The sequence below is a fragment of the Arachis ipaensis genome, chromosome B8, assembly GCF_059453495.1.
Source record: "Arachis ipaensis isolate K30076 ecotype BB chromosome B8, ASM5945349v1, whole genome shotgun sequence".
Taxonomy (NCBI): Eukaryota; Viridiplantae; Streptophyta; class Magnoliopsida; order Fabales; family Fabaceae; genus Arachis; species Arachis ipaensis.
Window position 1 is genome coordinate 59480587 of NC_142443.1, and position 16020 is coordinate 59496606.

At 40.5% G+C, this 16020-nt stretch overlaps 1 non-coding gene across 1 annotated transcript; it reads right to left on the reverse strand.

The window, feature by feature from the left end:
- Positions 1-336: 336 nt before the first annotated feature.
- Positions 337-443, reverse strand: LOC148548258 (small nucleolar RNA R71). Its single transcript, XR_015897157.1, has one exon. It is a non-coding gene; the product is annotated as a small nucleolar RNA R71 (small nucleolar RNA).
- Positions 444-16020: the final 15577 nt, after the last annotated feature.

Below are 16020 nucleotides of genomic sequence, written 5' to 3' on the forward strand. Positions count from 1 at the left end.
CCAGGAAACTGTGGGAGTAGCATTCAAAAGCCAACCATCCATGCCAACAATTTTGAACTAAAACCACAGCTCATCACCCTTGTTCAGAACAACTGTTCATTTGGAGGAGGCATCCAAGAAGACCCAAATCAACATCTAACCACCTTCCTGAGGATATGTGACACAGTGAAGTCTAATGGTGTTCATCCTGACGCCTATAGACTGCTCTTATTTCCATTCTCACTCAAGGATAAGGCAGCCAAGTGGCTGGAGTCTTTTCCGAAGGAGAGTTTGACAACTTGGGAAGATGTGGTGAACAAATTTTTAGCCAAATTTTATCCTCCCCAAAGAATCAACAGGCTGAGAGCTGAGGTCCAAACTTTCAGGCAACAAGATGGTGAGACTCTGTATGAAGCATGGGAGAGGTTTAAGGACCTTACAAGGAGGTGTCCACCAGATATGTTCAATGAATGGGTGCAGCTACACATTTTCTATGAAGGCCTTTCTTATGAATCAAAGAAAGCAGTAGACCACTCATCCGGGGGATCTCTGAACAAGAAGAAGACCATTGAGGAGGCCATAGATGTCATTGAAACTGTAGCAGAAAATGAATATTTCTATGCTTCTGAAAGAGGGAACACTAGAGGAGTGATGGAGCTAAACAATGTAGAGGCTCTGCTGGCCCAAAATAAGCTCATTACCAAGCAGCTGGCTGACCTCACCAAGAAGATGGAGAGGAACCAAGTAGCAGCAATCACCACTTCATCAGCAACCCAAGAAGGACTGAATGAAGAAGCAGAGGGTAGTCAGGAGCAAGCCAACTACATTGGGAATTCATCTAGGCAAAACCATGATCTATACTCCAAGACCTACAACCCTGGATGGAAGAATCACCTAAACTTTGGGTGGAAGAATCAACAAGATCAAGGCCAAGATCAGAGACGTCACAACCCCAACAACAATGCAGCTCACCAACAATTCACACAGAGAACATGTCAACACCACCATAACAACACCTCTCCACATCCATATCAAAACCAAAATAACACCCCTCATCCTTCCACCTCTAATCCCAATCCACCCTCATTTGATGACAGACTCTCAAGGATTGAGAATCTACTTGAAGGTATATGCAAAGAGATTTAAGACAGTAAAGCGTTCCGAGAAGAAGTGATGTCCAATATGCAGAATCAGGATGCTGTCATCAAGAAACTTGAGACACAAATTGGCTACTTATTCAAGCAAATTCCCAGCCATAACTTTCGCAGCAATACTAACTCAACCCAAAGGGAGGAGTGTCAGGCTATCACCCTTCGGAGTGGGAAGAAACTGATGGAAACCCCCAGTAACCACAAGAAAAGGACTCAAATAAAGAGGAAGAAGAGCAGGATGGAGCTCGAGTTCCCACTTTGAGTTCACAAAAAGGGGAAGGAGTGCTGAAGCCAGACATCCCAAGAGTCCCATACCCTCAGCAATTAAAGAAGAAGGGGGATGACAACCAGTTTTTGAGATTTTTGGAAATCTTCAAGAAACTACAAATCAACATACCCTTTGCTGAAGCAATAGAACAAATGCCACTCTATGCCAGGTTTTTAAAGGAGCTAATGACTAAGAAGAGAAGCTGGAAGAACAACGAAACTGTGATATTAACCGAAGAATGTAGTGCTATTATTCAGCACAAACTGCCCTAGAAATTAAAGGATCCCGGGAGTTTTCAGATCCCTTGTATCATAGGGGAAATCATAGTGGAGAAGGCTCTTTGTGACTTAGGAGCCAGCATCAATTTGATGTTAGTAGCTATGATGAGGAAGATGAAAATCGAGGAGGCTAAACTAACAAAAATGGCCTTACAACTGGCAAACCGATCGTTCAAGTTCCCTCATGGCGTCATAGAAGATTTGCTGGTGAAAGTGGGAGATTTTATCTTCACAGCAGACTTTGTAGTGCTGGACATGCAGGAGGAAGCCAAGGCTTCCATCATCCTGGGAAGGCCGTTCTTGGCCACTGCTGGAGCTGTCATTGATGTACAAAAAGGAGATCTCACCCTGAGATTACACAATAAAAAGATGACGTTCAATGTGTTCAAGGCCATGAGTTACCCACCAGAACAATTGGGAGAATGTATGAGGTTGGACTCACTTGAAGATGCAGTGCAGAAAAGTTTTGAAGAAGAAGAACCTGAAGGTTTAATAGAGGAGGAGTCAATGTTTAGTGAAGAGGTTGCAACAGTAGAGATTCGTATACAAGGTGCACCAAAGGAAGAGAACATAAAGTCAGAAGCACCCAAACTTGAACTCAAAGCACTGCTACCCACTCTCAAATATGCATACTTAGGAGAGAATGAAAGTTACCCAGTGATCATAAGCTCGTGCCTCAGCCAAGATAAAGAGGATGAACTACTCAAAGTATTGCGAAAGCACAAGGATTCCATTGGATGGACTCTTGCTGACCTGAAAGGAATAAGTTCAGCCATATGCATGCATAAGATACTACTGGAAGATGATGCCAAACCATCCATTCAATCCCAAAAGAGGCTGAACCCAATCATGAAGGAAGTAGTACAGAAAGAAGTTATGAAGTTATGACAGGGAGGGGTAATCTACCCGATCTCAGACAACCCTGGGTCAGCCTCGTGCATGTCGTGCCCAAAAAGGGAGGAATCACTGTAGTTCCCAATGAGAAGAACGAACTAATTCCTACAAGGACCGTCACAGGATGGCGGATGTGCATAGACTATCGGAAACTCAATTAGGCTATACGAAAGGACCATTTCCCCTCCCATTTATGGATCAGATGTTGGAAAGACTCGCAGGACACGCATATTACTGTTTTCTTGATGGTTATTCAGGATATAACCAAATAGTGGTTGATCCCAGAGACCAAGAGAAAACTTCATTTACTGGTCTATATGGAGTGTTTGCCTACAGGCGCATGCCATTTGGGCTATGTAATGCACCTGCGACTTTCCAACACTGCATGCTTTCTATCTTCTCAGATATGATAGAGAAATTCATCGAAGTTTTTATGGATGATTTTTCGGTATTCGGAGATTCCTTTACTAGCTGCCTGAGTCACCTTGCCTTGGTATTGAAAAGGTGCCAAGAGACCAATCTGGTCTTGAACTGGGAGAAATGTCACTTTATGGTGACAGGAGGAATAGTCCTTGGCCATAAAGTTTCTAACCAAGGCATTGAAGTGGACAGGGCTAAAGTGGAACTTATTGAAAAACTGCCTCCACCCAGTGATGTCAAGGCAATTAGGAGCTTTTTAGGGCATGCTGGCTTTTACAGAAGATTTATTAAAGATTTTTCAAAGATAGCCAAGCCCTTAAGCAATCTCCTTGTATCTGATACACCATTTATCTTCGATGAATCATGCATGCTAGCATTTGAAAATTTGAAAATAAGGTTGTCCTCTGCTCCTATCATTTCCCCACCTGATTGGAACTTACCATTTGAATTGATGTGTGATGCATTTGATTTTGCAGTTGGGGCAGTGTTAGGACAGAGGAAAGATAACTTAGTCCATGTGATATACTATGCTAGCAAAGTCCTCAATGATACTCAAAGAAATTATACCACTACTGAAAAGAAGTTGCTAGCAATAGTTTTTGCATTTGACAAGTTTGGATCATACCTCATCGGTGCTAAAGTGATTGTTTTCACAGATCATACAGCACTTAAATACTTGTTTGCCAAGCAAGAATCAAAACCAAGACTAATAAGATGGATCTTATTGTTGCAGGAATTCAACATTGAAATCAGAGACAAGAAAGGAGTGGAGAACAAGGTAGCAGATCACCTATCCAGAATCCCACATGAGGAAAGTAGAACACATGATACAAGTGTGAATGAGCTCTTCCCTGATGAGCAGCTGATGACAGTTCACAAAGCACCATGGTTCGCAGACATTGCCAACTTCAAGGCAACTGGGGCCTTACCTCCAGAGATCAATAAACATCAAAAAAGGAAGCTCATGAATGATGCAAAATACTTTGTCTGGGATGAGCCATATCTCTTCAAGAAGTGTTCAGATGGAATCCTTAGAAGATGTGTTTCGGAAGAAGAAGGACGAGAGGTCCTATGGAATTGCCATGGCTTATGCTATGGAGGCCACTTTGGAGGGGACAGGACTGCAGCAAACGTGTTACAAAGCGGATTCTTTTGGCCCACCCTTTTCAAGGATGCCAAAGAACTAGTAAAGAGCTGTAATGAATGCCAAAGATCTAGAAACTTGCCCAAAAGAAATGAAATGCCACAAAATTTCATCTTGAAATTGGAACTGTTTGATGTGTGGGGAATCGATTTCATGGGACCATTCCCAATCTCATATTCAAACAAGTACATCTTGGTAGCAGTGGATTACATTTCCAAGTGGGTAGAGGCTATTGAAACCCCAACAAATGATAACAAGGTGGTCATGAACTTCCTCAGGAAGAATATCTTTAGCCGGTTTGGAGTCCCACGAGCACTCATCAGTGATGGAGGGAGCCATTTTTGTAACAGACCACTAGAAGCTCTTCTCCTATGATATGGGATAAAACACAAGGTGGCCACGCCTTACCATCCCCAAACAAGTGGGAAAACGGAGATATCCAACAGAGAGCTAAAGAGGATTCTGGAAAAGACTGTGGGTTCATCAAGAAAGGATTGGTCGAAGAAGCAGGATGATGCTCTTTGGGCATACAGAACAGTATTCAAAACACCACTTGGAATGTCCCCATATCAACTGGTGTATGGAAAAGCTTATCATTTACCACTGGAGCTGGAACACAAAGCTCTCTGGGCTATCAAGATACTAAATTTTGACAGCATTGCTGCTGGTGCAAAGAGGATCTTGCAGCTGCAAGAGATGGAGGAATTCAGGTCACAAGCCTATGAAAATACCAAGATGTATAAAGAGAAGGCAAAGAGAAGACATGACCTGCATCTTGCACCCAGGAGTTTCGAAAAGGGGCGGCAAGTACTCCTTTACAATTTCAAATTAAGACTGTTCCCAGGAAAACTCAAATCAAGGTGGTCCGGGCCTTTTCTTGTTACAAAAGTCTCGCCATATGGACACATCGAAATCATGGATGAAGGTTCAGAGAGGACTTTTACAGTGAACGGACAAAGACTCAAGCATTATCTGGGCAACATCGGGAAAAACCCCAGAATAAAGTATCATCTCAAGTAAAGGAGGAATCGTCGAGCTAGCAACGATAAAAGAGCGCTCTGTTGGCAGGCAACCCAACCTCAGGTAGTTTCCTTTTCATCTTTATTTCAATAAAGATCACAAGTTGTTTTCCCTGTATTGCGAGGAGCTAAGTTTGGTGTTCCACACCAAAACAATTCAAGAGTGAAATTGTAATTCTAAGTTTGGTGTTCCACCAAAGGAATTTAGTTAGAATCACACTCCATTCCCAAAGCACATTACTATCTCCAACCAATCAAGGGAAATCACTTAGATCTAGTTAGATTTTAGTTAATAATTGTTTTGTTAAACAACAAGATACGAGGTTCTCTGTATATATGCAAGGTTTTATACTAGGCAAGGAACTAAGTTTGGTGTTCACACACCAAATTAAGTTCATAAGTCACAAGCATACATGCAAGCTAACTATTTCTCAAGTGCTTTGGGAACAAGCAACTTCCAATAACTTTGCAAGAATCTTATGAGGAAATGGTGCACCTTCACCCAAGGAAGTGAGGTAGCAAAGACTAGGATGATGACAAAAAGAAGGCAACTAGAAACCATCACCCGAAGGTTGTATTATTACTTAATTCCATAAACTTAGAATGTTGAAAGTTGGAAGTCCGAATGCACTTTTGATTAATAGTTACTCGTTAGTTGGAACCCTTTTTAAATTCTGTCTTTTAAGCTTTTTGTTGAATAGGTCTATGCTTGCTAGTCTTTATGTCATTGCATCCTTACTTTGCTTACTTGTATGCTTGTCCTTTTGAATCAAATGAAAAGAGAATGAGTGTTTTATAAAAGACCAGAGTGAAGTTCATACTATGAGTAAGTTCCTAAGTTTGTGGTGTGGTCATAAGTTAGCTAAGTTGGTTAAACCACAAGGTGGGAAGACAACTATTTGTCATGAAAATTATGCTTTGAACATACCCATGAGACTAGCTAAATAATAAGATCCTAATAAGAAAAAGGGAAAGAACAATCAAAGTTGAAGAATAAAAGAAAAAAAATGGCAAGAAAAGAGGCTAGGAACCAAGGGTTTGAGCCTTGAGGGATGTGTCTGTGGTGTTCCTGTACCAAGGATCTGCTTGGATTACTAAGCTCTTAGGGGTGCTTTATCACCTGGTAACTTGGGTTAACTAACCCGGGATTATCAGCTGAAAGTCCACCATCAAAAGCAATCTTTGCTACAGAACATTTAGTAGCCCAAAGAGGTGCTGGACACCAAGACCTCAAGGAAAGAAAATAAGCAAACCATGTGCCTGTGGTGTGTATGTATGGGGGAGAGACTTGAGGAAGTAAGTCCTTAGGGGTGCTTCAACACCTAGCACCTTGAACCAACTGGTTCCGGAGTGTTGGCTGAAAGCTTATTTTAAAGAGTTGCCCCCTTACAGAGCACTTAGCCTAAGAACACAAATAAGCCCTGAAATGACAACAAAAGGAACAATGAATAAAAGTCTCATGGATGCAATCACAGTGAGTATTCTAGGACATGATAAAGGTCTGAAAGCCAGTGAAGGAATGAACCTAAGTTGCTAGGCATGAAACCACCATAAAACCAGAAACATGACTTCCACAAGAATGACTCATTTCTCTTGGCATTCCATTTAAGTTTGGTGTTGTGATGCCAGGGCATTTTGGCCAGTTTCACTGACCTTTTCTTTACTGTTTTTAGGGTAGTTTCATGCATTTTCTTAGAAAATAAGCTCTTTTTGGATAGATATTCACTTACATCTTGATTCAAGCATACATTGTGCACTTTACATGATTTCATGAGAATTTTGCATGAATTTAATGACAAATTGGATGTTGCATTTCCCATGACTTGGATTAGAACTTGGATGCACTTTATTGCTTGATTTCAGGACAAAAGAAGCAAGGAAGAACCACGTTAGCAGCCATGTTAATCTAACTAACGTGACCTCTAACGTGGAATGGGAGCTAACTTGCAAAGTTAATGAGAAAAGTAATCGCCAATAACGCCCTCGAAGCCATCATAGCCCACGTTAAGAGTCACGTTAACTTAGTTAACGTGAACTCTAACGTGGAAGAAGACAATAAGGCCAGCGTTAGTGACACTCCCCTTTGTCACTAACGTTGGACCAAGCTCATAATTGGCCACGTTAGTTGCCATGTTAACTTAGTTAACGTGGCTTCTAACGTTAAAAAGCAAAAGGGAAGCCAATGTTAGTGACATTCACCTTTGTCACTAACGTTGGCCAAGCTTCCATAAGCCACGTTAACTCCCACATTAACTTAGTTAACGTGGAAGCTAACGTGGAGAGAGCAATTGGTCGCCAACGTTAGTGACACTTACCTTTGTCACTAACGTTGGGGTGAACCACCAAGAGCCACCATGAGCAACGTTAACTCCCACGTTAACTTAGTTAACGTGGAAGCTAATGTGGATAAAGAGATGATGAGCTAACGTTAGAAGCCACGTTAACTTAGTTAACGTGGACTCTAACGTGAGAAAGAGGGGCACATTGGAATGTTAGTGACAAAGGTAAGTGTCACTAACGTTCTCGAAGGATTGGCAAGCTTACATTAAGAGCCACGTTAACTAAGTTAACGTGGACTCTAACGTAGGGAAGGGGAAGGTTTATCAACGTTATTGGGAAAGGTAAGTCCCAATAACGTGTGCGAAGGACCAAGAGGCAACGTTAGGTGTAACGTTTGTGCCACTAACATTGAGGTTAACGTGGCTCATACTTGGGTGAGTGATGCACGGAAAATTTGTCTCGCAACAAATTTCCCTTCGGCAAGTATACCGAATTGTCGTCAAGTAAAACTCACAATAGAGTGAGGTCGAATCCCACAGAGATTAACGGATTAAGCAATCAATGGTTAATTGATTATCCTAGTTAGACGAATCATAATGGAGTGATAAGTAACAAGGAAATGTAAATTGACAGAAAAGTAAAGAAAGCAATAAAGTGCAGAAAAGTAAAATGACAAGAAAAGTAAATGTAAGAACTAAAAATAAAATGAACATTGGGATCAAGAGATATTGCAATCCTCCGGATCATGTTCATTCTCATATCTTCCTCAATCAATGCACTCATTGATCTTCTTGGCAATCTTAAGTGATTGAATTACAATTTCTTGTAATTCAATCTCTCAAATCTTGATCAATAGCCAATTCCTTGGTCAATTGCTCATGAGAAGAGATGAAGTATGGTCACTGATTATACCATATGCATTTTCCAAATCAAGTGTGGAGAGGATTATAGTCACATATCCATCCAAACCCAATTTGGTCCAGCATGAGAAAGCATTTCTAGCTTGATCTCTTCATTCCTCTTTCAAGGTTCAAAAGAGATCCAAGTCTGAATAGCTCCTTTTCCAAGATAACTATCCAATTGGATGAAGATCGAAAGCTTTCAAGTAAAATCAAGAGAAAAGAAAGAAGAAGAAGAATAAGAACTACACTTAATCCATTGAATCACAATAGAGCTCTCTAACCCAATGTAAAGAGTTAGTTGATCATTGCTCTACCAAAATAGAAAAGAAAGAAAGTGCAGAAAAGTAAAGATGAAGATTGAAACTGAAAATAAAACTTCAAAATTCATTAATGAAAAGTACAAAGAAAGAAAAGGAGAAGTGGGTGAGGGAAGGGAGTCCGAAGACCCCTCTTCAATCCCCTAATTCCCAAATTCTCCAGAGTTTCCCAGTATAGCCTAAGATCATTTCAATGTAAAAACTAAGGCCTTTATATAGGCTCTCCTAAATTACAAAATGAAAGCAAATTACAATTAAATGAAAATTCCTATTCTAGATGCTTCTTGTGGCCTTGATTGGTTGACAATTGTGGGCTTGCTTGCTTGAGCTTTGAAGTGGGCTTGAGAGAGAAGTGAGTCAAGTTGAGGTCTAGGTGCTAAAGTTAGTGCCAAAGTTAGCCAAACTAACGCTACAAGTGTGGCGTTAGTGCTAAAGTTATTGTGGCTAACGTTGCACTTGCTGCCCAGTTGGTGTTTTTGGGGCTTAAAAGATGCCTCTTGTTTGTGCACTAATTTCATGCCCACTATAGAGTATTATATATCGTTGGAAAGCTCTGAATGTCAGATTTCTAACGCAACTAGAATCACCTCAATTGAATCTTTGTAACTCAAGTTATGCCCCCTTTGAAGTGGACATGGTCGCTGGCATATATGCCAACGTTACTGGAAATGTTGATTGCCAATAACGCCAGCGATTTTCATGTTTCTGAAGCTCAAACTTAGTGTCCACCCCATACTATTATATATTGTTGGAAGGCCTTTGGAAGCGCATCATTTGGAGCTCTACAACTCGAGTTATACTTCTTGGAAGGTGAAGAGGTCAGTTGGCCAAAATACAGGCTGATACCATGTTCATCATTGCACTTTCGGGGCAGGTTTTCTCCCTCAAATTTAGTGTCAACCATGTAGTGCCATATATGCTTGGAAAGCTCTGGAATCCTACTTTCCAATGCCACTGGAATCACCTCATTTGGAGTTTTGTGGCTCAAGTTATTCTTATTTGAAGAAGGCATGGTCAAGCTGCCAGGTGGAACTTTTGCCCACGTTAACTACCACGTTAACTAAGTTAACGTGGGAGTTAACGTGGCTCTTTGTGGCTTGTGTTGGCAACGTTAGTGACAATGTTTGGTGTCACTAACGTTGTCGACAACTTCTTCTTCTTCACGTTAACTTCCACGTTAACTAGGTTAACGTGGGAGTTAACGTGGCTTCTTGGGGATATGTGGTTGCTTCCAACGTTAGTGACAATGTTGGGTGTCACTAACGTTGTCGACCACTCTAGCCTCTTCACGTTAGCTTCCACGTTAACCAAGTTAACGTGGGAGTTAACGTGGCATTGTGCACTTAGGCCAACGTTAGTGACAATGTTGAATGTCACTAACGTTTGCTTCCTTTCCCCCTTTTAACGTTAGAGGCCACGTTAACTAAGTTAACGTGGACTCTAACGTGGCCACTTGTGAGCATTGGCCAACGTTAGTGATAATGTTAAGTGTCACTAACATTGGATCAAATTCCCTTTCTTTAAAGTTAATGCCACTAACTTTTCTCACTAACGTTGGGGCTTTCCTTCCTTCCACGTTAGTGCCCACATTAGTGTAACTAACGTAGCCACTAACATGGCTTCTTCTCTTCTTCTTTTGGCCTGAAATCAATCAAACAAAGTACATCAAAGTCTTGCTCTTAATCATGGGATCATGCATCATCCAATTTATTATATAATTCATGCAAAATTCTCATGAAATCATGTAAAGTGCACAATGTTTGCTTGAATCAAGATGTTAGTGAATATCTATCCAAAACTAGCTTATTTCCTAAGAAAATGCATGAAACTACCTTAAAAATAGTAAAGAAAAGGTCAGTGAAAGTGGCCAAAATGGCCTGGCATCAGTGAGCAACGTTAGTGAAAAAGGTGATTGTCACTAACGTTCTCGAACCCACACTTTCACTTAACGTTAACACCACTAACGTCCTGAGCTAAAAGTCCCTGCCTACTTCACACTTTCTCTTCGCAAGCAAAGCTAAGCCCAATGATGAAGATAACTGCTTCAAACTCAGGATCCAAAGGCCCATACCCAAGACTTGAAGAGCCAACTAGAAGATCAGAAGAGTAGTATATATAGGAGTAGCTTTGAATTAGTATGGAGGCTGAAAACTTTAGGGAGCCTTTGGCCTAGAACTACTCTCTGTATTTTACTTTCTCTGCACTTCTAGTTTACTTTCAGCATGTATTCTCCATCTTTGTTTTCATTTTCCAGAGCTATGAACAACTAAACCCCTTTCATTGGGTTAGGGAGCTCTGTTGTAATTTGATGGATCAATTTTAGTTTTCATTCTCCTTCTTCTATCTTTTCTCTTGATTTTACTAGAAAGCTTTCGATCTTCATCCAATTGGGTAGTTATCTTTGAAAAGAAGCTATTCATACTTGGATCTCTTCTGAACCTTGAAAGATGAATGAAGGGATCATGCTAGAAATGCTTTCTCATGCTGGACCAAATTGGGTGTAGATGGATATGTGACTATAATCCTTCCAACGCTTGATTTGGGAAATGCATGTGGTATAATCAGTGACCATACTTCATCTCTTCTCATGAGCAATTGACCAAGGAATTGGCTATTAATCAAGATTTGAGAGATTGAATTACAAGGAATTGTAATTCGATCACTTAAGATTGCCAAGGAGATCAATGAATGCATTGATTGAGGAAGAGATGAAAATGAACTTGATCCGGAGAATGCAACATCTCCTGAGCCCAATGAACTCCCCATTTCTGATCTTACCCATTCTCTTTAATTTCTGCCATTTACTTTTATGAGCAATTACCCCATTCCCATTTAAGATTCTGCAATTTACTTTCCGCCATTTACATTCAGCTCTTTAATTCTAGCATTTACTGTTTCTGGTATTTACTTTCCCACCATTTAATTTTCTGCAATTGTCAACTCAAATTCTGGTTCGCTCAACTAGAACATTCTTCTAATTAAAGTTGCTTGATCAATCAATCTTTATGGGATTCGACCTCACTCTATTGTGAGTTTTTACTTGACGACGAATTCGGTACACTTGCCGAAGGAAATTTGTTGCGAGACAAGTTTTCCGCGTATCAATCACTTCATTGCAATTCCTTGTGAGATGACCCAAGGTTTGAATACTTCGATAAATTTTCATTGGGGTTTGTACATGTGACAACCAAATATTTAAAATTTGATTTGAGGATCAATTATTGGTTTGGGCTATGCTCACAACGAAATTATTTTGTTAAATTCTGAACTGGTAAAAATGCTTCACTATCAAATTTTTGGCGCCGTTGTCGGGAATTACAATTGTGTTATATTATTGCCTATTGTGAATACGTTCACATTGTGAATATCTTGCTTTTTGGTTATTTCTTGGTTTTGCTAGTACTTAGGAGTTTACTTTTTCTTTGCCTTTTTGATATTCTTTGTTTTGATTTCCTCTTTCCACATGAATTGTCATCCATGTGGTTTTAGATGTGGTTACAGCTATGTTGTAGGAGATGGAAATTACAATGACATCATGCATCAAGGATGGAACAATCAATGATGGGAGGAGCCTCAAGGATTCGATCAACTCTCTTGGCAACAACCTTCCCAAATGTGCTATGAGCAAGAGCTATTCCAAGATACATACCAATCAAATGGCTATGGTGGACTTCCTTGTGATTATCAACAACCACCACCATATGCCTATGAACCCCCTCCATAATATGGCCCTCAACCATCATACTCACAAGCCTCATACCACCAAACACCTCCGTATGATCCCAATCCATATCCACCATACCAACCACCTTGTGAACCATATGAACCATATGTAGAACTACCCCAATTCTACCACCAATACCCTCAAGAACCACCATCTCCATGCCATTATCAAGATGAACCACCACCTATGTATGAGAATCCTCAATCACATAATGAATTCCTCTTTCCACCACAATCCTCCATGAAAGAATATCCATATCCATTGGTCCAAGAGCAACATGATCCTACTTATGCTAGCCAAGTGGAACAAGAGCCAATGGATCGCTTCATGGAAGCAATAGACCGGCTTCAAGCAATCATTTGTCAAAAGAAGCAAGAAGAAGCCCAAAGAATGAACGAAGCTATCGAGGCTAACCTTGCCAAAATTAAAGCCAACTTGGACTCATGGGATTCGTACCGTACACAAAGCATCTCCATGGATGAATGTGAGAAATTAACCAATGAGTGGAGCATGAAGGAGATTTTAGAATATTAACATAAGGACAAGGAGATGGGGTATGTCTTGCAACAAGTGGAGGAGGAAGAGATTGTTGAAAAAGAAGAAGTGGTTGAAGACTTAGGCGAAGTTGAACAAGAGGTGGAGGAAGTTGAGCAAGCATTAAGTCATACCATTGAAGATAATTCCACATAACCGATGTGCTAATTGAGATTATTAAACCTTCCTCATTATGTTGTGAACTTGATGATGAGGAGGCTAGAGCACAACCTCCAATACATGACTTGGGCATTGAGGAACGTGTAGAAGAAGTTGGTGAACAAGGAATTGACATTGAAGATGCTTGCCAAGAGGTGGAGGTAGTTAAGGAAGAGCACAAGGGAATGAAACTTGAAAAACCATTGGAGACATCCGTTCCTAAGTCACCATCTAACACAACATTCAAGTGGGTAAAATTCTTATCTCTAAGCTTTACTTTCCCACTTGAATTTAGTTTGATTGAAACGGATGGTCAACTTAGAGCTCTTTGTGGATTGAAGAATAAGAGAGATTTGTGTAGTGGTTGGTAATTTGATGTTAGGCTCATTAAGGTTGAACTCTCAAGGCATAGGTACCATGGTTGGAGGAATGCTAATTTGTATAGGTTTAGGAGGAGAATTTGGTGCCCCAAGGAGAATTCTATGTGTTTCTCACCCAATTGGAATTGTGATGATCAACTTGAAGACGTGTGTAAAAATAAGATTTGGGATCCCAGCATAAATGAGGATCAATGTTGGGAGCTTCGAGCCTTTGTGGAACTTTATCAAGACTTGGTGCAATTGGTTGGAATTTTTGGCAATCAATGGAGATCCAAGCATTGGTGGAAGTTTCAAGACGAGTTCAAGCATAAGCCGCCATGACAGGGAGCTCACCAAAATGTCCAACTTAAGAACTTAAACTAAAAGTGCTAGGTAGGAGACACCCCACCATGGTAAACTCTTTCCACTCTCTTGTATGTATAATCAATGAATGAATTGAGTTGCCATTGTTAGGTAGGTTTCTTCTCTGCATGTTTTTGTTTTAGTATTTTGGTTGTTAGTTTGTTTGATTAGATGTATGTCTTAAGTTGTAAGCTAGATGTTTTGAATTGCATTTTTCTTGAAGTGCATATTTTGGTTGTTTTGTCTTTGAAAATATTTCAAAAACTAAAAAGAGTTTTGCTAAATTTGAATTTTGGGTGGTTTAGAGTGTAAATATGTTAGGAGAGTGCCTTATTTCTGTTTTATGCTTTAAAATAAAAAAAGGCATCTACGCATAAGCGTGGACGATGCGTACGCATCACTGGTCTTTCTCGCACACCCACGCGTTAGCGTGAGCGACGCATATGCGTCGAAAAGCTGATGTTGGGACTCCTGGTACAAAAACCAGAGAGTTGCACTAGAGTGGTGCTGCATTTGTGCTGAGAGAACAATTTAGCTCCACACATACGCGTGGATGACGCATATGATGACCAGAATTCACTCCCTATATAATGAATTCGTTCTTTGGCAAGCGCACCAAATTATCGTCAAGTAATAACCCACAATAGAGTGGGGTCGAATCCCACAGAGATTGATTGATTGAGCAATTTTAGTTAATGGGTAATTTTAGTCAAGCTAATCAATAGAGATTGTTGAGTGTAGAAATTTAAGTAACAGAAATGTAAATAACTTAAAAGTAAAGGAAATCAATAAAGTGCAGAAAAATAAATGATAAGAATGTAAAGTCCTAAAACATAAATGACTAAATTGTAAATGGGGAATGGGTAATAGTAGAAATTGAAGGAAAGCTATAAAGAATAGGAAAGATAAGAATAGGGAAGATTCATTGAGATTGGGAGATCTTGCTCTCTTTGGATTAGATCTAGATCATCTCTTCTTCAATCATGCAACTCATTGACCTCTTGGCAATCATGATTGATTGAACCTAATCCCTTGGTGATTCAATCTCTCAAATCTTGATAATTAGCCAATTCTTTGGTCTAATTGCTCATAAAGAGAGATAAGCTTGGTCCCTGATTATACCACACATCCTCATAGATCCAAATAGTGGGTGGATTTTATGTCACCATATCCAACCCCAAAACCCAAATCTACTCAAGTGTGAGAAGGGATTTCAAGCACAGTTTCATGTTTCCTTTTCCAAGGTTCCCATGAAACCTATTTTGTATTCAACCTCTTTCCCAAGATGATTGAACACTAAGCATGAAGAACGAAATTCCTTCTAGCAAATCAAAGAGAAGATGAAGAAAAGAAGAAATTCAGTATCAAAAATACATCAAGTACAACAGAGCTCCCTCTCCCAATGAGAGGGAGTTTAGCTACTTAGAGCTTAGAGAAAAGTACAAGAGATGGAAGAGATGAAGTGAAGTAAAAACTAAAACTTAACCAATCAAACCCAAAACTAACTAGCTAATCCCCTTTTCAGTACTCTCAGGGGATATATATACTACTCTTATCACTAGAATTAAAAAGTACAAAAGAGAAAAGAAAATTACAACTGAAAAGAAAAGGAAAAAAAACTAATAGAAATGAACCATGTGCTTGGCGTGTGACTGGCGTTTGAGTGGCGTGCCATGCCTAGCTTCTCAGCTTGGCTTGGCGCGCCATGCCTGGCTTCCAAGTGGCACACCTCCTTTGTCCAGCTACGCTGGCATGCCACGCCTGTGAGCTCAAGTGGCACGCCCAGGGTCTTTCCTTCGCTCTTCCTTTCTGGAATCTTGAACTGGCGTGTCGTGCCCATGTCTGGCGTGCCACGCCCATAGTAAACATTTCATCCTTCTTCTCGGGAAAGTAATACTGGCATACAACTCCCAATAGCTGGCGTGCCACGCCCTTGATGGAGACTTTATTCTTCTTCTCTGGGAAGTAATAGTGACGTGAAATGCCCAGTAGCTGGTGTGCCACGCCCTTGATGGAGACTTCATTCTTCTTCTCTAGGAAGTAATACCGGCGTGCCATGCCCAGTAGCTGGCGGGTCACTCATAGTAGCTGGCGTGCCACGCCCTTGATGATGCATGAATAAGTCCCTCTTGGTCAGTAACTGGCGTGCCGCTCCTAGCCTTCAAGTGGCACGCCCATAGTTATCTTGACTTGGCGTGCCACGCCTAAAGTCCTAAGTGGCACGACCAG